The sequence below is a fragment of the Pieris rapae genome, chromosome 10 (genome assembly GCF_905147795.1).
Source record: "Pieris rapae chromosome 10, ilPieRapa1.1, whole genome shotgun sequence".
Classification (NCBI taxonomy): domain Eukaryota; kingdom Metazoa; phylum Arthropoda; class Insecta; order Lepidoptera; family Pieridae; genus Pieris; species Pieris rapae.
This window is the reverse complement of record NC_059518.1, coordinates 1,547,163-1,573,484: the sequence shown is the minus strand read 5'-3', so window position 1 is coordinate 1,573,484 and position 26,322 is coordinate 1,547,163. Positions and strand designations below refer to the sequence as shown.

Sequence of the window (26,322 nt, the reverse complement as noted above, 5' to 3'; positions counted from 1 at the left end):
ATGTGAGGCCTAAATATAAACGATTTTAGAACAAATGGTGACTTTCACCAATGTAATACGTGAAATAGAACTAATTTAATGAATCTGATGAATATTTAAATGATTCTAATCCTTGGGATTTATTTGCTACAGATCGAACTATATGTACGACTCTAAACTTAGTGATTAAAAAGAGTGGCGGAAAGTTTCTTGACAGTTCTTCATGCCCGCTCTACGCACTTGAATTGCGAACTTATAAATGTAAATTTAGAATTAATTTAACTTCTTTTCTGACGATAACTATATGAATAAAAGTGGTTTTGACTTTGACTTAACTTAGCTTTAAAGGTTGAACGCCAGCGGTAGATGAACTACTTGATTTGAAACGTTTGTCCATAGATTAATCATTACGAATAGGCTACGTGTTCAACTACTAAACTATGAAGATATGAAAGAACCATATCTGTAACAAAATCTATAGGTGTGTTAGTATTTGTTCATATAAAATAAGAGACATTCACCATATTTCGTAGCAAGTTTTTTTGTGGAACGGAAATCGAGATATATTAGGTTTTTTGCGTTTTGGGTAAATTTGTATCATGGCTTCGCAACATTAGGGAATGGCAGGGTATTGTGACTGCGAGTTGCCTGTGCACAGGAGACGACAGAAAATAAGAATAACTCGTTATATTGTAAACCAACTGTTTATACCTGCAGCTAAGATTCATCATCGGACGTCAAGGCAAAATACGAAATTCCACCCGTATTACCTCGACATCCGCCGTTCCACAACTGAGCATTTTCAAGGCAGTTCTAGCCACGCACCACCACTTTGTGCAACCAGCTGCCCACTGAAGTATTTCCGAACTGATTTGACTTAGGATCTTTCAAAAAAAGAGGCGTACCAATTCTCACAAGGCCGGCAATGCACTCGCGAGCCTTCTGGCATTGAGTGTCCATGGGCGGAGGTATCACTGTTCAATAAAAAAAATATATACTTATATAGAGAGCTTAATTGTTTAGGTATTATTACCATTATAATCTTCTATTAATGTTACATAGAAAAATGCAATAACGATTCTCAATCTACAAAGAGAGTCCCGAGAGGCAACGCTAATACACTTCCCGACTGTTTTAATGATCTTTTATTTTTCTAGAAATACGTCGAAACAGACTGAAATAATGTTCCAATCCTTTGGGAAGTAGTCATTTGAAATTAGATTCTCTTAATAACCTCACTTTAAATCATACATTTTAATTTGTGAGTAGCAATAAAAAATATTTGGTTTAAATTAAGGTTATATTATTTATAATTACGTTATGATCAAAGCATCAAGAAAAGAGCGTATCAATTCTTGTAAGCCTTACAACGAGCTCGCGAGCCCAGGGAGCCCAGAGAGCCCAGAGGGCGCATTGAGAGTGCCCATGGGCGGCAGTTAAACACTAGATAAGCCTCCTTCCCTAGCTATAAAAAAGTTAACTAGGTAAATGCAAAAAAATATGAAATAAATTATTTTCGATGAATTTATTATCTTTCAGAGCAGTGTTGGCCTAGTGGCTCATCCCTGAGGTCGCAGGTTCGATATCCAACTGTGTACCAATGGAGTTTCTGTCTATGATCGCATTTATCATTCGCTGGAACGATGAAGGAAAACATCGTGAAGAAACCGACATGTCTTAAACCCAAAAAGTCGACAGCATGACTCAGGCACAGGAGGCAGATAACCTATTAGATTATCATTATATCATAATGATAAAAAAGATCATGATTCAGAAATCTGAAGCTCTAGGTAAAGAGGTAATTTATATACATTTGAAGGTATTTTATATTTCTCATTGATAATTGACACAGAGTGAAATAGTAGTAGTAATAATATAATTATGTTTTATTTGAAAGAAGGCTTGACATGATGGATTGATGTTTACGATTATAGAAAAAGCAGTGGGAGGGATGGGATGTTGTTGATTCCTTCGATGAGACGTGATTTGGTATGGGATGCTACACATTTACCTCGTCTCATCCCCAACGGATAGGCAAAAAAGCTAGGCCGCAGAGAAAGTAATAAATGACTCAAATATAAGAGTCTTTCCTCCAATGTCAATTTTGTTGCTACTGAAGTAGAGATTCTTGGGTCGGGGTGTTTAAATGCATGGGCTTTCATTAAAGATTAAAGTTGACGCCTGGTAGATAGTACCTAGTGCTTTCTTCCCTCAATGAATACAGAAAGGAAATGTTATCAGCGTTAACGATACATTGATGCAGGGACCAACCCTTTAAAAATAGCTAATATACAGTTAAATAACACTAGAATTGTACAAGACAAATCTTAAAAGAAATCAAAATTAATGTGTATGTAAAAATAAAAATATCATTTGAAACTTCATTATCTTTAATGCTAGCCTGCTTAATCTTTTATTAATTAAAGTTTTACTTAATACAGGTAATGTACAGCAGAAAACGTAATTATCTCGTTTGTAACTTTGTTATACACTGTTGTTTCTAACAATCATTCGTTATAACGAAAGTTTTCCGTTTTACACTACGTAGTTTTACTGCCACTTGTCTTTATTTATTACTTGCTGGCATTACCCGCGTATAAAGGATGAAAATTAGCTTTAATATTGTTATCAGTCAGCTTCTTTTATTTTCGAATGATGATTTTCGTATATGTCGTAGTAAAGTAGTTAAATAAAAGAGTTAATTGAATGTCTAGACAGTTAATTAAAGATCGATAATCAATAAAGTCGCTAACGTTCCGTCAGACAAAAGACTGAACGAAACGTTAGGCGAGTTTCCTAAACATTCTTTGGCAACAAGACTAACTTAACCTAACCATTTACAATAAAACAGAACATGGAATTTCCAAGCTCTCAGTTCTTCGCGATCGCACTGAAATAATCATGGCGGAGTCGACAACATGTTTACAATTTCACCAAAGACCACAATTTTAAACAAAAAAACCACACACAACAAACCAATGTTTGCCAAAAGAAAGACTAAAGCAGTTGTTGTGACCGCCATCTTGTTTGACATTATTAATCAACACGCTGGCTTTCGCTCAGATATATAGTTAAATGTTTTCGAAGCTGTTTTATATAAATCAAAATGCTGGCGACTTGATCGAATTTCGATCCGTAAGTAACTGTCTAGAGATTCGATAAACTCTCTGATTTAACTACTTAACTTAAATATAGTCATAAATAGTACTACTAATACTAGTTATTTAATTGTGTTTTCTTGTCTTACTTAGATTTTAAAAGTAAGGTTTAGGTTTAAAGACTTTATTTCTGCAAAAAGACAAAAATGTCACCATATTTTAAGTCAGCTATTAAGTTACATGTGATAATTTAAAAAAATATAATATTAAGTTAAATATCGTAGAACATTAAAGATTTTTATGTTAGCGAGTAAAATTCTTCACATTTTTCATCGTAACAAAAGTAAGAAACGTGTGACTAATTGTTTCGAGATTACAGTTATTGATGATCACTCTCACGATACGCGAATTTAACGGGTTTTACGCTTAAAAAATTAAGTTTGATGAAGGAAATTATACAAAGACATTTGTGTCATTCCCTTAGATTATGCAATGCGATAAGCAATTAGCGTCAGGAATTAAAACTTGCTTATTGCCCATAAGGAAATATAACAATAAATGCTTCATAACCAATAGGAGCTTGCGTACTGATAAATTCAAAGATATTCTTGTTAATGAGTTTTTCTATCTATAAACAACAAATAACGGTCTCTAAACCAACTACAAATGAGCTGTGAAATGCAAAAGATAATAAAGAAAACTTTTAATTTTTAAATAACTCAGATTTGTGTTTATTTATCTAAGGTTTATCTATAGGTGGATATTTGAAATTAATATTGTTTTTATTTTATTGTAATCATAATTTACATTCTGTTAAAGTACTGTTAATCTTCCTACAATGCAATAAATATATAAATAAAACAACTGTAATTTGGACTGTATTAAAAACAAAAACGGGTATCTACCTCACGTAGAAGACCATAAATATGAGAGTGGTATGATTCTGTAAGTCTAATATTCGGAAGTCAAGCAAAACAATTTCTATTGATTTCATTTAGAGGGCTTTTGCGAATACGCGATGTTATTGTATTGTCTAAATTTATTTTTAGGTACTAGAATTAAAACACCAATCCAAAGTTATTAATTATATAATTGAGCTTATCGAAATTTCATTTTGACATTACATCCTTATATTAACTCTTACGAAACTTCAGAACATTAATCTAGATTCAGTGCGCGAAGTTAAATTGTTGAAATAAATTTAGTGCACAAAATGTAGTTCAATTCTTTTACTTTCCACTAAAGTGCGATTCACAGCGAGAATCGAATACCAAATTCAATTTTGCAATACGTTTAAATTATTTCGTACATTATCTTGGAATGGAAATAATAGTAAAAAAGTTCCGTAAAAGTGGAGCAACATTTGCGACTGTTGTTTCAGTGTATTTTCTTAGTTACTATATTTGAAACGCCAGTTGTGGTACAATTTATTATTTTTTATGTATAAGTAGCTGCTCCCGCGAACTCTGTTACTACTTAATGCCTAGCCTACTTTTTAGTACATACCAACATGGCACATTCTGCTATGCTACCCCAGCGACTGTTTGGTTTCCCGGAATGAAAACTTTTAAGTTTGTTCTGTTAATTTTCTCTATATGAACCTCAGAGTTCATGTAATAGGCTTTTAATTAACAAACAAAATTTAGGGGTTAATTGTAGAGGGGTAAAAATTAAGGGTTGTTTGTATTTTTGGATGCCGTATCATAAAAAAATAAAAACTAAAAAAATTGTCTGAAAAATATAAAAAAATGTATTGCGCTGAACACCTCTTATCGCTTAGGGGTTCGTAGCCGTTTCTCAGACCTACTGAATATGCATAATAAGTTTCATAAGAATCGATCGAGCTGTTTCAGAGAAGTATAGGAACTAACATTGTGATACGAGAACTTTATATATATATAGAGATTTGACTTGTCATCGACGGTCCACCACTTGTACCTACTGTGATAGATTGATGCAAAAACCACAGTGGATGCTGAACACAAGGTTTTACTAAGCATTTTTTAATGAATTTTTTTTAAATGTTTCTGTTTAATTAATTGTTTTGATGGCAATAAATACTCACTATGTTTCAAATCGGTACTACAAATAAAGGATGATAAAAATAAAACACGATTAAAAGTTGAATTTACTGATAAAACGGACGTTAATTATTATGTATAATAAATGTTAGCTATAGGATTATGAATATATATTTTTTTATACATTACGAAGTTTTTTAACAAATTCCTGTAAAAATATATAGATGTTATTCTCTATGTATATGTTTTATAGGAATAGAGAGGCAAGTATCTAGGTTATATAAGGAGCATCCATCTTACAGCTTGTAGTTTTATAATTGAGAACGTTGTTAAAGTAACAGGAACTAGCAGAGCTCGTTAAAGCCCACACTAGCCTCAGGGATAAAAACGGGTCTCTCAGTACCTTTATTTACTTACTGTAATTACTGCAAATGAAAAATAAATTAGATTATTCTTTAGCGGAAACAAATATTATCTCTCTATATATAAAATTCTCTTGTCACAACGTTAGTTATAATACTCCTCCAAAAAGGCTCGACAGGTTCTTATGAAATTTATTATGAATATTTACTAGGTATGAGAATCGGCTACTATATATTAATTATATTTTGATTCCCTAAGTGATAAGACATAGACAAGAATAAGAATAATTTTTTTTAAACAATTTTTTTTTTAAATCACAGAAAACCTATAAAGTTTTAATTCCGGAAAACCAATCAGTCTCTGGAGTAGCATAGCAAAATGTTCCATGTTGGTATATACTAAAAGGAAGGCGGAGGAGAAACGAAGTTCGCGGGGGCAGCTAGTAATCTAATAAAAAAACGCCGCTGCCAAAACCGATATTAAAATAAATTTATTCAAATTGCCTTATGAACAAATTACAATCAAAACAAAAATTTAAGATGGATATTTCTGTATAAAAAATCTTTTCTCAAATCAAATCATAATTCTTTTATTCAGTTTAGATGCGTCTTAGGGCATGCTTATGAATGTCAAGATTGTTAACAAAATTCGCTAAAAAGCAAGACTACGCCATCTATTCGCAAAACTACCAGAAGGCCTTGTTCTGAGAAGAACGGGCAAGAAACTCAGCAAGTTTTAACCCTTCCTCTACATTACAATTATTCAAAGGAAAATGTCATAAACCATAACGTCATTAAAGTTACATACGCAGATAGTAAAATAAGGGCCTGTTTCACAATGTCCGGATAAGTTCCAAATAAGCTATTTATTACTTATTTGTAGGATAAATAGTATTTTTGCGTTACACGACTGTCAGATAGCGCTATACGGCATGAAATTCGAAGTATCTTATTTGAAACTTTTATCTTTCGAATAATTTATGTGTTGCATAGCTATTTAAGACTTTATCCATACATTGTGAATGAAACATGCCCTTAATATTGCGAATTTTAGACGGTAATTTATTAAATAAAGATAATAATTAAAAAAAAACATATCGTAATGTAGACTGAGAGCAAGGTTCATAAACTATAGATAGTAAATTATATCACAATTAATTGAAATCAATTGGGTATTACATTATAATTATTTATATGAGCAGTTGTAGCATAGAGGCTTTAGCATGCGAATTCATCCCATCTCATCAAACCTACGACGGGATCGATTCCCGACTGTTCACCAATGGACTATTAATTGTAGTATGCCCATTGTACTAAATAAATAAGTCGATTTTGGGATTTTTTGACTTTATTCAGTATTGTTAGGGGAGTGCGATATGATTATGAAAACAGTTGCAGCGCCATTGATTTATTTTTATTAATAACATTTATATAGGTGAATTCTTTGTAGTTATAGTAGCAAAAAAATATCTGACGCGCGATTATCGATGCCAACTGCATCGTGCTGTCAATTATGGAAAAATAGTTTTCACCCTTGTAACCCGATTGCGTCAAAAGAACTTCCAATTTAGAGAAGTGGGTTAGTAAACTCAATGAATATTAATAACGTTTAGCGAGTCGATTAATCTAAATGTGTATTCACTCGTTAACGACAGAGTAGGTACATATTTATTGTTAATATATAGGGGGATTTATTGAGCTAATTTACCGAGGCTTACCATCAATTGAGCTTTTATAAGCTTTTATGAAGTGTTTTTCAGTTTAATCGAACGCATACCTTTTAAACTACATTTCCGTACTTGTAATGCGTGGCGTATTCAGTTATTAGAAAAACTTTAGCTAGGCATTTATCCCAGGGCCCGTGAGCCACAATCTACTACAAACCTATCGCAGTTATAGGTCTACAATTAGTAAATAGGTTCATTAATTAAAAAATAAATATTAATATTTAAAAAAAAAGTTGACGTGAGTTTTCGCACTAAGCCGGACATTTGGTCCGTTGTACGTGTCATCCCATCCAAATGACCGCAAAACTAAACGTTATTCGATATGTTCCTACGCCCGGTATCCTATGTTGGATGTGGCAGAGTTTCGACATAATACTCGAGTCCAGAGAAATAATTTCACGGCGTGGTAAAGAGTTTCCGAAAAGCAAAGATGTTGCTAAGTTGCGTTGTTAATATGCAGAAGAAACGAGGTCGGAGGTAGAAATCCTCATGGAGCCCCACGGGTTTAAGGTTGAAACGTGCTGCTATCGCCCAGAAAGCTGGAGAGATTCAGTCGCATAATTATTCTTGAAGCCCGTAGTCCATGTCCAGACTCGTCGAACAAAAACCACACTTAACGATAATGTCTCCAGCTGTCCACAAAAAAAACCGTATTGACGATCGCTAATTAGCTGGTTGAATTCTACTTATTTCAGGAGGTAGCCGTTAATAGATTCCACTATTTAGGATAATACAAAAATATTCTCATACACGCAAACTCCCGCCCGCAGCACAATGGAATGTTCTAGTTTGTACCCCGGATATGAGAGGGCTATAACTATGAGCCGGGGAAGAAAGTATAAAAAAGAGTGTAGGGAAGTTTTAATGCATTATTTACATATCATGTTTATTATTTAGATTTATATAAAAGTAAATTCACTCACCTAACCACACACACATTCGTTTGAATTGCAAATAGCGTTACAAAAAACACAAAACGCTTTTTATTCTGTTAGTTTATTATGTATGTTTAAGTGCAGAATTATTTAATTATTATCAATTTATGAGTAAAGTATTTAAACGCGAGCTTCGTGTATAATTGAAGAATTTTAAGATTAGCTCTTTACTTAATTAATATAAAATGTCTATGAAGTAAATACTTATAAAGTTTAAGACGTTGGGAATATTAAAATGTTGAAGATAATTTGATTTTTGTGCTTTAATATTTACTTCAACAATAATTGTGTAGACAGACTAAAAACTATCACCATACCGAAGTATCGTAGAAATAGTGACACTAAGTCGGGTTTGTTTTATATAGATACATGAATAGATTTTTGAATGAAAACGAATTGTAAAAATGAAATTATTTGAAATATATCAGACTTCACAACTATAACCTACAGTAGTAATAAAGAGTAAGAATTTAGTTTTTTTTTTAATAATAAATGTTTATGCTGTATGTCTTTGTCTTGTGTCTTTTATTAACATAGCTTTTACGCATTTAAAGAAAACACTTTTTTACCGGATTGAAGCTATGTAAACTTATAATTATTTAACATAATTTTAAATATTTCCGCCGTTTCGCGTGTTACACCGTGCGTGGTTACGGTGACTAAAGACAAAAGTTGATGAATGTCAAAAAAAAATATCTTAAATAAGTTTATAATAATACATAGCTTCACTCCCGTAAAAAAGTATTTTCTTTAAATGTTTTATGGATTAAAATATTACACGACCAATCAATACAAACCAGAAATTCTATATGTTTTAGTATATGTATACATTCACATTGAACCAAAAACTCATCAATACAGGTGCAAATGTATCAAAAATGAAAGAAAAAAACAAATTATTTTTAGAGATTGCATAGAAGAATAAAACAATTGATCACTTAACATAAACAAATGATATGTATCACTCGGCTCGAGGGATTCTCACGTGCTTACACCTGCGTAATAATCATTTCTCATGAATATTAAGAATATATTACCACATAAGTGCTTCATATAATTTTCCATACTTGGGTAATCGTATATTTTATGTTATTACTTTCTTGATTTTTATTTATTTCATAAAAAAATGTGTTTTTACATGTTGGTAAGATGCAAAGAGTATTTCAAATTAGAGTCATACTTTATAGGGATAATGTTTAAAGAACTTTATTGCTCATTACAAAGATGGATTTTAATTACTTTGAAAAACTTATGAATTAATTAAGTATAGCTCGTATATACGAGCGAGATGCACGTTAGCCGTCCCAATTTTAGTCTACTATGTTCATTCTAACATGCATCTTTAATGCCTTTTTGAGTTTGTTAACGCGCAAATATTGCGAATTTTAGACGGTAATTGATTAAATAATTCCACACTATACATGAGATGATACATAAACAATCCAATAGGAAATACTTAATAAGATTCAATATAGTTTTTTAAATACAGAAAAATAACTATATTGAATCTAATAATATCTATATCTATATTCATGATTATATAGATTACCATGATTAAAACAATCACAATCATTAAAATCATTTGTGGCACCTTATTGCAACCTACCTACCGTATTGTTCGAAAAGCAAGTCCTTTGTGTAGATATAATATATTTATTATTATATATATAATACTGATTAAGAATTATGTTTAATTTACGTACGAGTGACAATACTGTATTATTTGCAGACAATTACTGCCTAGGATGATTTTTCAAGGGTCTATATATTGGGTATATTAATTTTGCAAAAGCCTATAAGATTTTTTGTAGATCAAACGTAAACTGATACGAGCAATATTTGATGTTAACACATTCAATAGATACAGAGCACTAGCCGGAAACTAAAACATTTTTTGGCGAATTTTGATGTTGATATGTGAAAATATGTATATTAATATTTTTATTAAAAAACTCATTTTTCGGGTACGAGTGGTCGGCATGTCGAGTACTCGAATTTGAGAGCTAAGAATGGCAATGCTATAAAAAATGAACAGGATTTGAGTGAGCTACTATGGCCGCGCTCCACTCGGATCCGAGAAAAGAGCATCAATATATTAAAGAAAATTTTAGTGCCCATGCACACACTCAACGGTGGAAGACTCGCAAGTCCATTGCTAGCAAAGTAATGGTACACTCTTTTCTTGAAGATCTCTCAGTCGAATTGGTTCAGATATACTTCAGTGGGCACCTAGCTTCACATAGCGGCAAAAACTGCCTTAAAACCGCTTACTTGGGGAACGTTAGACGTCGAGGTGTTTTTGACATATTACATGTATCAGAAATAGTCTCATTTCTGAAAGACCCTAAGAATAAAAATGTGTGTCTGTGCTGTGTCTTGGAATCTCACCCTAAGTGATTGAGGCTTTAAATATATTATAACCTTACATTTTTTTCATGAAACCGTTAAACTGCGTGCGATTTTCAATTCTAATGTCAGGTTTAAGCCTTAGAATTGTATGAATAAACATGCGTGCTATAAATGATTGCTTGAGAAAAACATCGTAAGTAAACCGGCGTCTTAGACTTACAAATGGACGATTGAATTCTCCAAGAAACACGTTAAAGGTCAAAACATTATAAACACTTCTAATAGTCGTCAATCAACTTTAGTTTGTTAGATAAAAAATTGAAACATCTTTTAAACTACGCATATGTTGCAAATAGTACTTTATTTAAATCAATTTGATCTGAACTCTCCAAAATATATTTCCACATTCTACACTTTAAAAATTCAGTTCAAAATACTGTATAACTTTTAAAGGTTACTCGATACAAGCGATTGTTTATAAATATTGTGTTAGTATTAAATTGTTTAACATGCACTGCTGTAACTTTTTCAGAAGTAGCATTTATCGATAAATAAATACGCTAACATAAAGTATCATTTCGTTAGTGGATGATGAAAACAGATTTTGGAAACCTACATTACTCAAATCATGAGCGTAGAACGGACGAGAAGAACTGGCAATAAACTCTTCGCCACTCTTTTTATTTACCAAACTCATCATTTCTGAAGGTCCTATTAGTGGCACTACAAAATTTCCTCCACGCCCCCTGTCTTCGGTTCAGCGCCTGGATGATGGTAAGTCGTGAGTGAGTAAGAGATCGACCTCAACATCTGGCGCCCTCCACTCTGCCAGTAGAGTTAGTTTTCTGAATTTCCTTAGCTGTCCCGGGGAATCCTAAGCATCTGCCTCGAGCACCACATTTAAAGTGCATCGAAAGATTAGTAATTGCTCCGTATATTGGTCGAACGTTAGTGATGGTCAAACACAATTATAAAGCGAAGCAAGCTCATGACTAACGTCCGTCCAGCACGGCTGCGTAAATCTATCTAAAATGTATACAAATAATAACTTAAAGCTAAGCCTTAAAACTACACGCTGGTAAAGGGGGCCGACCATCCCTTCTGATACCTGCGCAGTCGCCGACCGTTTCATAGAATTACATCTGGCTGGCAGCTTCGTTTACCAGCTTTCTAAGTTGCGTTGTTCGTTGTCCGTAACATAAAATACCTAAAATCAATGAGTCAATTCTCAAACCTTCTAGATGTTAATAAAACAGAATTTTAAACGGACAAACTCGTGTGACATCATGTACAATCGAATCTATTAAATGCTAACGTGAAAACAGTTATATTGATCGCCGCAAGCGTCGAATACACTATTAATACTTGAATATTGATGAAATGGTAATTAGCGCAATATCCAATAATGGTAACGATGGGATATCAAGCGTCACATTAGCGCCAACCCTCAATTTTATTGCTTATAGCGTACCTGTAACTGTAAGTGACCTATTTGCACAATGGTTTAACTGATTATGAGCTTAGTTCACCAAGAGTTAGCATATCATTGCTGATACTGAGTGTAAATTACATTTTAGGTATAACGGTGTGTATCCTTTTTATCCACTATTATTTATTCCTGGTTTTGCAGGCAACAACGAGCTAAGAGTACGCCGAGAATTCGCGTTTGTGATGTACTTAATAAAGTTGCTACATGGCAAGGTATGTTTTCAATTCAGTCGCGTCAATTTAGGGTCACATATTCAGGCAGAAGTGTTTTTATAAATAAATAAATTTTATGTAACGGGTTTAAAAGTATATTTCACTTGATACTTATACATACATTTATACATTTTACATACATTTATTAAGTTTTGTTAACTTAATGATTTCCAAAACTATTTGATAGGTTAAGGTCTATGTGGATAGCTGTTCATGCGTCATACTCGTGAACGGGTGATCCTTGTGGTGACTGGTCGGACTTGAGTACGTGTATGTGGCGATGTTAGTTATTTCGACTTTGTATCTGAGTGTTGTTCTCACGAGAATGTAAGTTCGTGTTCCTATTTCACCATGCTTCCTGCTCCTAGAGGACAAAGCTTTGTTTTTTATTATTATAATTTAACTATTATGTCCTCAAAGGTGTCATCTGGTACATGGTGTAATGGTTGCAGCTCGATATAAGCACTTTGTAAAACAAAAACTTAAAAAAGTATTGGAGAGTTTATTGCCAGTTCTTCTCGTCTGTTTTGAGAACTGGCAGTAATTGTAAAATAAGAAGCATTCAATATGTATTTATTTATAGACGTTCGTAAGTGTAGATAGTGTTACCTAAATTAATAAATGATTTTGAATTTGAATAAACTTCATATCATATCAGCCTTCTCTTTGGTGTTCGGTGTGGTGTAGGTTGAAAAGAGATAGAAATATAGATAGTAGCAGCCTAAACCTTTTTTTATAATGAAAAGATTCAAGCTAATTAAAAACATGAACTTGTGTTCTTCAAGTGAGCCAACATAAAATGAATGTAGAATACATGTTTCATACAATCTTTGCCCAATGTTCTATGAATGAAGCCACTTCAAACACGTGCAATTAACAAACTAAAGTAGTATATACCACATTACATATTTATCAAAATATTAACTAAAGCATGACGAATAAATCTTATGTTTAATGTGATCGTCGATTAGTTTGATTATTGTTCCTTGATATTATATTTGTATGACAATATATTCGTTGACAAAGGAAGAAAGATATTTGTATTTCATTCTCATGTAAATACTGGAATCTGTTACTGTCCAGAGGAGTTGTACGGATTAATACCTGAGTTTCATCACCAAATTCCATCCGTATCACCTCGACCTGCGTCGTTCCACAACTAAAATTTTTAAGGCAGTTTTTAGTACGTACCACCAATATGTGGAACCAGCTACCCATTGAAGTACTAACCAATTCGTTAGATTTAGAACTCAATTGGATCGTATCAATTTTTAAAAAAACGGCACTCGAGCCCTATGACAATGTGAGAGTCCACGGCTCGTTTAACATCTGATGAAAAATCTCCATCTTAATATTGGAAGCAGTGCTGCTTTCCAAGTTATTATGCACGATTAAATGATTTTTCCTTAGGTTTTTCTTCAATCATTTTAACTACCGTGACTAATTAAAGTCATTTGTAATATTTCAGAAGAACTTTCTTAACCCGCAGTGTTTCACGGTTTGCATAAAGTTTAGTTTGACTTTAAAATAAGCTTTGTAATTGCTAGGAGAATTAACAATGGGTTAGGTATATTTTCAGATCCGCGAATTGTTTAATGCTTGTATAGAAAAGGATGATCATTTTTGATTTTGTTACAGATGATCATCTGTAACGAATATGCTCTATTTGACAATGCCGAGGTGACAGAGGTTTAACTTTAGTTTCCTTGATTTATATTTTTTATTATGTTAATTTTATTTTCGTGTTAGGAAGTATGCGTGATAGCAGCCACTAAAAACATTGTCTAATTGTGTTTATACTGCAATGAGGCCATTAATTAAAACAGCGTGACAAGTCACTTTATTGAGTATTTAAATCAATGAATATTAGCGATATGTAAGGCACAAAATAACAGCCCGTTTCACAAGGTTTTTTCTTGTCTAGTGAACTGTGGAATCGACTCCCAGTAGGGTCTTCCCTGAGAGATACGATCTCCAACTGTTCAAAATTCGAGTGTACTCCTCCATCAAAGGCACTCACTAAAAATGGGTGTCTATAGGCTGCGACTAGCAGGCCCGTTTGCCCCCCTTCTTTTATATATTTAAAAAATAAAAAGGCTTTTGTACCATACAAGCAGAAATTAATCGAATGTTACGGAATATTACAGTAAATTGAAATATACTAGTAATTTCACTCATGCACTCTTTCATTGTGCGTAATATTAATACACAAAAATTGAGGAAAGTAATTTCGTATGTATTTCCACAAAGTAAAAGGAAAATCAATGAGCTTAATATAAACACACTGTTGTTATTTGCGAAAACAAATATGAAATCTTTTTCTTTTAGACGAAATGAATTTCTCTTTTTCATATATTTACAAAGCAGTACATTATGGTGGGTAATAATTATATGTCAAGTGCCGCGGCTCAGTAGTTTACAAGTGATACATCTTGCAGTCCTAGGTTTTATTTAACTATTCCTTGGATTGAAAGAAGGCTAGAATATTTGTCTTGAAATGACAGACACCGAAATAAGTCAGCCTTATCTTATTAGAGTAAAGATAGAAATGTGAAGATTTTAATACTGTTACAGGATGTGACATTTTTATTGGTAATGCTTTATTTACTTCACATTGCTTCTAAACCTTATGGTCAAATCGAAACTGTCATTGTGTATCTGTAGTAAAATTATCATACCACATAATTTGTTATTCCATGTAGACAATGCTATTGAATTATTAACCCAATAATTAGTCTACAATTTAAAAAAATCTGAGATCAAACCATGATAGTCGATCAATCTCCTACCTGCATCCCAATAACCAAACCCTACAAAGACAATCCATTTTTGGCGACATATAGAATGTCTACATTTTTACACTCATATTTCATAATTAATATAAACCAAATAAAGTAAATAAATCCGTACAAATAATATTAAAATAAACATGTCTATGTTTAAAACACAAATCAAATAGCTCTTTAATTATTTTTTTATAAATTATTTTAATTATTAAAAACCGGTGTAAATTAAAATTTTAAGAAGAAGATTTGAACTCTCATTTTCATACAAAGGTCTCTCCACGTACACCGATCAGACCTACCATGGATAGCACGGGGCCTAGTGCACATCTTTCTTTCATGAGTAATCGAAGTGAGCATGTAAAATTACGGACGCAAGACGAAACGTTGTCTTCGATTGTGATTGGTCGAATAGCCGTTATAAAATAGTGTTGCTTCTCAACGCATATTGGATTGGATTATGTGGACCGAATAACGTACAATCGTTTCGTGTTTTACTTTACTTTATCAATACAGAATAATACATTAAATTTAGAATACCAATTTAAAAAGAGACTAATATATAATTTTATCTTTAAAATCTAAAACACTCCTTAAGAAAGTATTTCTATTTTTTTAAATATCACAACGAATATAATTTGCTACGCCAACGTGTTCCATATTCGAATTTAACAAGATGCTAAGATGTCAGGCGACTTGTGTCAATATTATGGGATGTATTTTTTCGACGATTTTGTTTCCTCATTTATTTTAATTAAATAGCGTTCTGGAGAACTTGAAGAAAATTATACAATTTAATATAGTAATTAAATTGCACATCAAATAGAGTTAGTAATATTAACAATTTATCATAAATAACTGATTCTCCCAACGTATTGCTGACAAAACTTTTTAATGTCAGATTTATATATATAGCATTAATTTGACGAGACTTAAAAAGTAATTTTTGAAACCACTTCTTACTTGAATAACGGACCCTACAAATGTCATTTTCAAATTTGCCTACACAGCAAATATATATAGATGAATGAATGAAAAAATGTTTCGATATAGCGTATGTCAAACACAAAGCGCTTTGATCAAGCTATCATTTCTTTTATAGAAAAATACTTCAAGTTGCAAACTTATAACTTCTTTCAAAAGAAGTGACTGATCTTGTTATGATGAGCTTTTGGACTTAAAAAGTATGACAAAAGAATATTTAGGAGCCTTATTACACTACACTCATTATTTGACTAAGATATTCTGTATTTGATTACTATAAAGAAAAACTGTTCGGGTAGGCTGATACATAACGTGTTTTCTTATAGTGTATTTTTAAATAAAGAAAAATGATTACAAGAAATAAATACTAAGTAGTTAAGTAGCTTCATTCAGTGCTCACAGCATTTATTAAAAAAAACTTAACGATAAATATTTTAGCCTACATTACAGTACTTTGTTTTTTCTGATATGTTTTAGTCCAACTATTAAACCTTAAAAAAACAAATATCAAGGACAAATGACACGTCTTGTCCTACTTTCTTTGAACTAATCCTCAGATTAATCGCTTCACAGCAATCCTTGCATAGAATTAAGTTTGCAAGTACGATGCTAATGGGCCGGACAGGATTCCGTGGAAGATGGGGTGGGCTTTGGTATAGGGTGCTACTTAAGTGGATATAACACCGTCTCACCTCTCTGGAATAAGAAAAAAATCTGGTGCGGCTGCCGGAAAATAATAAACGGCTCAAATGTAAGAGTCTTTGCTCCAAAATTTGTTTCCTTTGGAATAAAGACTCTGGGGCAGTGGGGTTCAGGTGAAATGGTGCTAATTGAAGATTTAGTTGGCGCCTGATAGATAGTACCTGTCACCCCAGACCTTTTCTTGCTCAACTAATAAGTATCGCGCGGATAATGCCAGCATTAAAGGTACCCTGCCACAGGAATACTACTTTTTTTTTCAAATTTTTAATTATTTTTATTATCAATTTCGGTCAATAATTGTTGATTAATTGTAATTATAAAAATTATATTTATTATTAAATTAGAAGCAAGTTCGTAGATTTATGCGAACAAGACTATTTTTATAACTTCCTTTTTCAGTAAGTATTTATTTTTTTATAAAAATGACCCTGTAATTAATTGATATTAAATTGAAATTAATTTATTTTTTTATAAATACATTTTTATTGCATGATAGGACAAGGAAATAGTAACCACAACTGACCTATTAATTAAGCGAATTTGTAAAGTATTTCATAACTTGCATTTATTTGCATATTAAAGAATACATTTATGAATAGAGATACTTAAAAATATTCACGAGATGTATGTCATTTATGCATTCGTAAACTTTGTTAATAAATGCGTCGTTTTATTTTTCTAACGAAAAATCTAACTTACCAAATATAAGGTCGCATCCGATCAGATACAAAAACACTTCACTGATTTCTTGTAACTAGCAAAATTTCTTAAGCAGATGCTACGCGGCATCTACGCAACCGCTACGCAGTGTGCTACGCGGGCAGTCGCGTCGAGATGTCGCGATGAACTAAGGCCCTCGATACAGAGGCTGCGCTGCAACCATACAGGCACGATGCATACCACTTTACTCTTCGGATTTCCTTTACGCTCTAGTATTGTACATCTTGTAACATTAACTTAATATAAAGCCACTATTATCTTAGTTTAGAGTAATCAAGTCTAATATTACCTTAACATAGACTCCGAAGTTCAATTGATATATTTGAGTTTTTATAAGTAGAAATTATGTAATGTTATATATTTAATCATCTTATCATTGCCCTTAGTTAGCTTAATAATATAAACTAAGGCAAACCTTAAATACAAATCGCCAAAAATTTAATGCGAAATAATTTAAACCTTAAAACTTGATTAAAAGAGTTCATAATAACGTAAACATTATATTGTAATTTACACATTTTATTAAAACAATGACGGAGCCTGAAAAAATTCTGTTCGCACCTGGGCTTATAGTGGAATTTATTAGCATTCAAATGATTTATAACTAGCGAGCGGCAGCTGAATTTCTGATTCGTCTTAAATTAAATTCTTTCTTTCCTTTGAGTGGATTTCATTAAAGGTAACGAAATGCCAGGAAGATGAAAAAGATAATCTGAGCATAGCTGCACGCTGAACTCGCGTCTCGCCCTCATCAACGTTTCCTGGGCTCTTTGATAATCTTCATTCATTTTGTGTGGAGTTTACCCTTATTAAGTAATGTCTTTTCATTAATTTTTATATTAATTATAGACGTAGCTCATTGCAATGACCTGCAATTCAACAAATACATACTACTTGTATAATTACTTTTTTCCTTCCAATTAACATTTGCAGTTTTATATTTTTAACTAAATCATCATTTTAAATTAATAAATGAATGCTTAATTGAAATGCGACTTACGTCTTTCATAAATTACACTACAATTTTGTTTTAGTATTTAAAGTGAGTAATTAACTCTCGAGTTGCAAATCTAAGAATATTAATTTTTCTTACAAAATATTATACACAGATATTTGTTAGCAACAGCTGTTTAGAATTAAAAGCGGATAATGACGACTTATACTTGACGCCTTTTTAATTACCACTACATTAGACAGCTTGATTGGAATCCGCAATGATAGTGGAAGCATGGCCGCCAGACCTAGCGTACACTTGCAGATAAGGTAAGACTTGGAACAAGGTTCAATACGAGGGTCAAGGCACAGTGGGCGTTTGCCCCATCTAGGGGTTATAGGACATTAAGTCACTAAATCATTAAGTCGTTATACAGAGGTTTACACTTACTAATACACCTATACTATAATATATTACAACATTTTAACTTGCCGTCCGTCGGTCTTCCGGCTTCCGGTTTTAAAAAAAATTGGTAGAAAAGAAACACGTCTCACAAACATTTTAAAACAACTAAAGAACAAAATAAAAATTTACCAATTTAGATTTTCCGATACATTTATAAATTATTTTTGTGTTTTAAGTTGTAATTGTTTCTATAGCAATATAAGGCTTAATCTTTAACGCCATTACTCCGTTATCACATTTCAGGAATAATAGAAAACTTTTCGAATATTATAATTTAAAAGATATTTAATTTTTTATACAGAGATAATGATACAACTGCTGAGAATATTACCCGTGGTTTTACTAAAAGCTGTTCACTGGAGTTAAAATATTTAACGAGCTACGTGTAAAAGTACAAAGAGAATTCGTTGTTTAGCACTATGTTTGAGATGAAGTGCATTAAATGCTACACGGTTTAAAACGCTCTTAAGTTTTGTATGATAAGAAAATGTGAGCACTAGGCGTTGATACTAGCGGTTAGTTTGAAGGGTTTTCCATAGAAGAGTGGAACGGTGGGACCATACAAAAGATTATCGTTAATCTACAATTTTCTAGAAAAATCAATGAAAATTACAATCAGACGATTGCTCGCTTTAGCGGGTGGTAAACTAATTTCTAAACAAACAGTCAGTTAATTATATAAACTAAAAATAAGTTAAGAAAAAGCTGGTGGCTTGTCTAATTTTCTACCGTATATAAGTGTGATATGAAAAATAATAATAACTACTCCTGTTTCAAGGCCTACTGAATTGATGAGTCATCGCCTGGCAATTTTTGATCCCCGAATCCCTATGGACCAAACCCTATCCCAACAGACCAATTAATTAAATATAGTCAGTTCTCAAATGACGTTTTTAAATAAATTAGTGGCGCTACAGCCTTTGTAGTTCTGGGCCTCAGATTTTCTGTTTCTGTTTCAAGATTATTTGGCAATGATATAGGCAATGTGATCAGCCTTCTGTGTCTGACACGTCATCGACTTGTTTTCCTTCACCGTAAGAGCAAGTGTTAGATGCACAGATAAACAGTCTATTGGTGCAGCCGGGGACCGAACCTATCACTTCAGGGATGAGATTCATCCGCCAAAGCCACTACTGGAGTATTTTTATTGCTTGCAACAACAAAATAATCAATTTATTCCAAATATAAAGTTTTTCATTTACATGCACAAAAATCTCGTTAATAAAATAATCACTGTACCTATACCTCACTGAACTTTGAGTTTTATTAACGCTGCAGGCAAAATACTGGATACTCGGGCAGAAAATATATGCATTTCAGTTTCGAATACCCAGTTTTAATGAGCATCGAATTCTGTAAAGAGAAACAATACAGAATACAGGCGCGAGCGGTTGCTCTATTGTTGGTGTCATTATAAAAACTAGGCATATGTATCTCCTGGTGGTCAAATAGCCATTGTTATTTAATGATATGGCAGAGAATGGTCATAATTAATATTTCATTGTACAATTGTATTATGATGTAAGGTGCGTAATTGCTAATTATTATGACAATGAATTTATTAATTAATAACGCATATTAGCGAATAATTTGTTTCATTACTTGCCTTGTATGTAACATGTATTATTTTTGTTTATAATTTAGCATTATGTATGGCAACCAAATAAAAACCTAAATTATTGTTGTTATTAAAGCTTTATTAATCCATAGAACAATTGGTTAGGTCACATTTTTTATATTAGTGTTAGTTAAGTTAGTATAAGTTAAAATAAATAAGTTGGATTTTTTTATTAGCCTAGTTTTTGTATAGCCCTTTTAGGGTGAAAGCCTCCTCCATATTTTTCCATTTCCCTTTTTCAAACCTAAATCATAAAATATAAGGAGTTTCGTAAAAATTGTGTTCCTTTTTTAAAATTCACAATTTAATATATCGCCAAAGTTGTTCGCTATTTAGATAACTAAAAAATATATGACAGAATAAACATTACAAGTCAGACGCATTTTTGCCAAAAAAACTCAAATATTTTACAAGTACTATATAAGTGTCGATTACAATGCAAATTAAATTAAATGGCGTGTTTAATTGATTTAGCAATCAATTAATTATATGCAATATTTATGTATCAATAGCACCAGACAAAATTAATGAACAAGCAAATTGGTTCATTCGTTCATTCGAGACAACAAATAAAATTAGGAAATTCTTTACGAGAAATTGATAAGGGCGGAGACAAACCCGTAGTTTTCAATAATAAGCAATTTCAAACACGAATACGCCCTTCAATTACAAAGGCTGATACGGGGCCGGGTTTGCATTATAAGTGGTCCCTTTTATGAATTTCAGAGGTCAGCGAAGCAGCGCCGAATGGTGTAGGAAGCTCTGCACTCCGGAAATAATGACTTCCTGTCTGTAATTGGAATGGGCTGCTGCACATGGTTACCCCTGCGCCAGTATTTACAGGTTTTCCTGTTTTCATATCAGCACACATTTGGCAATTTCAAACGTTGATTACAAGAACTATTTGATATATATACATATGGGTTTACAGGAAAAAAATTGACAGTTAAATTCATAACAATTATTAATGTTAACAAGACTTAAAAATTTATTTGCTACAGACATTTCACCTCTGACATGTTTACTTTTTTTAAATTTATTTCTCAGATTATAAAAACACATGGTATTTTAATTTACAATTGTTTATTTGAGATTTCAATAAAATATTTTGTAATAATATATGTATTTGTATGAATAACTAGCTGACCCGGCGAACTTTGTTCCGCCTTAATGGCAATAAATAAGCAGTTTGGGTTTTTTTATTGGAAAAAATACAAAAAAATTAAATACCTACATTAATCATTCATTATTATTTCTGTATTTTAGTACATAGGTTGCTCTTCACTTAAGTACCTTGTGATACACATTTTTTCATTTTTTGTTTTATTATCAGGCGCAAAAACAAACAACGCTGATGGTCTTCCGACCCGTGAACATGCCACGTATAATTGACCATGGGAAAAACATGAATGTTCTAGATTTAAACCACAAACTTTTAAGGATTGGCCTTGTGATTTGTTGATGGTCATGGCAAATGCAAGACGTATCGGAAATTGAAGTCTTTTAAATTCAAACGGCATATCGGTTGGGATCATCGGGATCCTCGGAATAAGAACTTCCTCACCTTTGAATTTTCCTATCATTATCGTAGCGTAAATTACATTGTTTTTCAATTTTCTAACCACCAAACGCATACCATTATGTAGTTCAGGTCATCTACATCTTTATTCTTTTTCTTCTTTTTTATCAGTAAGCAATGTAACTCTCATGTTTGTTGTCAGCTGCAGTTTCGTCACATAGCGCCATAGATTTGACGATTTGAGGCAAGCGTTTATTTCGTCGACAGCCGTAGATCTTGGAATTACTGGCAGTATTTGGCGGAAATCGCCAGACAGTAAAATCATTGCTCCTCCAAAACATCTCGATTCATTGCGTAAATCTTTTAATGTTCGGTTAAGTGCTTCCAATGCACGTTTATGCGCCATTGTGCATTCGTCCCAGATGATGATTTTCGATGCCGCTAAAACTTTGGCCATTGCTGAGTGTTTTGCAATATTACACGTTGGTTCTCCAATAGTTTGAAGATTTAACGGTAATTTTAATTCTGAATGAGCCGTACGGCATCTTTCTAACAATGTGGCTGCTATTTCAGAAGAAGCAACTGCAACCGCTATGTTGGATCTCGCCCGAACAGTTGCTAAAACTAATGACATGAGGAATGTCTTGCCAGTTCCACCAAGGGCATCTAGGAAATATAAACCACCATTTTCATCATCGTTTGCCTTCATTAAAGTATCATAAACTTCCTTTTGTTGGTATTTCAACAGGGGTACATTCGTTTGAACTACTAAATCTAATTCCTGGTGATCATATTCACGTTCCCGTTCCAATACTCGATTAAATGCGTCATTCGACAACAACAACAAATAGAAACATTCATCATTCTTTGGATGAACTGTATACATACGACAATACCGAGTTTTATAGTTCTCTTCACTGTTTATACGAATGGGCAATAGCTCTATCATTATAATTAAATTGTAAATTGTAAAAATAATTAAACGTATTTATTTAATAGAAATATTTTGAATATTGATTTCTTACAAATATCAAATTGTCATATATACGTCATTACATAGCTGTCATTATACGTCAATTACATAGCTATCATTTGCGTTTTATTATTCCAAGTCTGATTCTTATTTGTTATACCACTTTTTATAGTGACTGACGTTTCATGTCAAGTCCCACAGGAACGCTGTCGAACGGGATAAAAAGTATCCTATGTCCGTCTCCTGGCTCTAAGCTACCTCCATACCAATTTTCACTCAAATCTGTTCTTTCGTTCTTGAGTTATAAGTGGTGTAACTAACACGACTTTCTTTTATATATATAGATGTAATTTTGTACTAATATTTCATTCTCTTTACGAAATTTTAATTTTAAAAATGGAATATCATCTTTCTCACTCTCTCTCTAAATCGGTCTCAATTGTTTTCTCCCTTTTCTTCGACAAAACCGCAGCACATCTTTGTGACGCTAATATTATTATTTTGACGTTTCATTTTTTTTAACTAAATCTTAATTTACCGTCATGCGCCAAAAGAAGTTTCACTTCAAAAAAAGTTTCACAATGTTACTGTTTAATCGGAGTGTTTTTTTTAAAGTATCTACGTCAGAATTTGCTATGTATAGTAGGGATATGTTTTTGATTTTCTGTGTATTAAGTTTTAATTATTTTTATTATTACTAAAAGTTAAGAAATGTGTAATTAATGTATATTTCATTGTTATATTTAGGTTTAAATAAATGATTACTTTTTTGGATAATAAACGCGTGATAGCGGCTTGTTAATACTAGTAAAAAGTAAATAAAATATATCAGTGGGGCTACAATCTTTTTAGGTCTCGATCTCAGATTTCTCTATCAGTTTCATCATCAGTGTGTCTGACGCCGTCGAGATTATAGGTCTATGGCAAGTCGGTTTTTCAACGCTGTTTTCCTTCACTGTTTAAGCGAATGTTAAATGCGCACATAAAAAGAAAGTCCAATAGAGCCGGGAATCGAACCTACGAGGGATGAGAGTCGGACGCCTATGCCACTGGGGCAACGCACTTTTAATATTATTTACCTAAATTTAATTCATACACATATGGCCTTTATTTATTATAAAATCATATCAATATAGGATAATCTTTTAAATACATTTTGATAGATGGACTTCAATAAAATAACAGCGTACAATGGTAGCATGATATACATTTATTTTCTCATGTAGGTAACATATATATTTTTAGGAGAGTAATGTTTATACTTTCCCAAGTACAAATATCAAAATGTCATTTTAGGCTTTATTCATTTATAATTAAAGCCCCAGTCAAAGTCAAAAGCGAAAACTCATTAGCATAACTCGTCAATCTGTATGGACACTCTAATATTGTTAACTCCTATAGTACGTGTATAAAGTAATATACTACATTTATTATAGCTGTTCCTGTTAAAGACCTGTAGTCATATGTGCGCGTAGTGACTATTATTTTGTTACGAAGTTGTTTTAAATACAACATATCCAAATTTATTTGCCGCCATGAATATCAGACAACAAAATAAATTTTATTTTATTAATACTGTAATAAAAAATAAAAAAAATGTATTTTACTAATAACCTACAGCTAATCACTAAACAATATTCAAACAATTACATTACACACAAAAGCCAAAACGGAATACACTTTGAAACAGAAACATAAAGCATAGTTCCAAGAATGATTAATTGATAGATTAAAATATATATTTAAAACAAACAAAGCCATTATTAGTAAAAGACTAAGTTTTTAAAATATTTTTTTTTTAATTTTTCAGTCACAATTAACTAAAGTCACACATTAAATATATCGATTTGGTGGTAATTTATGTCGTAATATGAAGGTATACGAGTCATTGTCAATCAATGAGTGCTTAAGTGAAGACAGCACTTTAAGACAAATTCAGCTTTTATTATTTATAATTTAAACCTTTTATGTCAGACACTTTAAATATATATTTATATCTAGATATCTGCCAAAGGCTTCTTCCAAATCCCGTTTTGCTAAATAGTGTTGTTTGGTTGTCTCATGCGCCTACGTCACGAGTCAGTCGTAAACCGACACCCAAACGGAGCGGTTGTGTTTAGGACGATTATATAGGTGTTGTGGTGTTGGTGAGCCATAAAACACAGCAAGAGGCTGGACATTACACCCGTCATATCTGTCAAGACCTTACCACCATGTCCACTTTCTAAATTCTCTTCAAATTCTTCTCTTTTTAAAATCCTTAAATACTCTCTTGCTCCGCTTTTCTATTCCATGTTTCCCGCCCATTTCTACTTAAATTAGATATTCTTCATAATGCTGAATGAATGCTTTGCTACTAATGTGTCAATTCAAAGGAATACGTAAATATCCACCGATTATTATAAAATAATATTGGCTTGGTGATGAATGTCAAACTGTAATTAACTTCATACTATTATAACTATTGTCATTCTGATTATTGTGTTCGTAATTTATACTGTAATTAGCATTTAACCTATTGATATAGCAAAAGGAACATAATATACATAATGTATGGAACATTTATTCCTCATATCAATAAGACGAAAACAAAGGAATATTTAATTCAGTAAATAAGTTATAGTAATTGTATTATTATCATAAAATCTTTGAAATATTCCGCATTATTAATAAAAACTGAATTGTATTATTTTAACAAATATGTATCTCTAATCATCACAGCGTAAAAACAATAACACATACAAAGACAAAATTTTGGGTACAGTTTCCTCGTTAGCTCAATTTGCTTAATTTAATAATGTTTAATATGAAAGTTATTATTAAAACCCTGTTTTTATGAGTTATTTTAGTAAAATATTTTCTGTTTGTTAAAAATTATGTTATATATGTACTACGTCTAAATTAATATAAACCATAAATGACAATTTACAATTTAAATAAAAGCATAATGTTATATATTAGAAGTAAGAAAGCGATGGAACTGTAGCATGTGCAGGAAATAATGACGTCCGGTGAACCGCCTTCATAATTGAAACACCATACGTTGTCGTTTACCCAAGTAAATGACGAGAAAAAATCGAACATTTTTAATACCAATTTTATATCCCTTATTCCGTATGCTGTTTTTTTTATTGATTTCTTTCTATGTATATTTATTAGCAAAAAAAAGGTAAAAAAATCATCTTGTCTCTACTACTTATTTTTTGTTTGGCCGTGTACATCGCTTTTAAAGAATTCATCAAATTTAACACACGTTTTAATTGACACGAATACAAGTATACAAATTACGTCAGTGAGTAAAATTTCCTTATATAAACTGAAATCAGCCTAAGATCGTATTTTTTTTTAGGTGCCTGTATTTTTGTAAAGAATTCGACGAATACACTTCACACGTTTTAATTGACATGAATACAAGTATACATATTACGTCAGTGAGTAAAATTTCCTTATAT

The 26,322-nt window shown here is 32.2% G+C and overlaps 1 protein-coding gene across 1 annotated transcript in view; it reads right to left on the bottom strand.

The window, feature by feature from the left end:
- LOC110999069 overlaps nucleotides 1-17,475 on the bottom strand; it is a 52,004-nt gene extending 34,529 nt beyond the window's left edge. Inside the window, exon 1 of the mRNA XM_022267956.2 lies at nucleotides 17,341-17,475. The gene's annotated coding sequence lies outside the window, so the exon portion shown is untranslated. The remainder of the gene's footprint in view (nucleotides 1-17,340) is intronic.
- Between the last annotated feature and the right edge of the window lie 8,847 nt (nucleotides 17,476-26,322).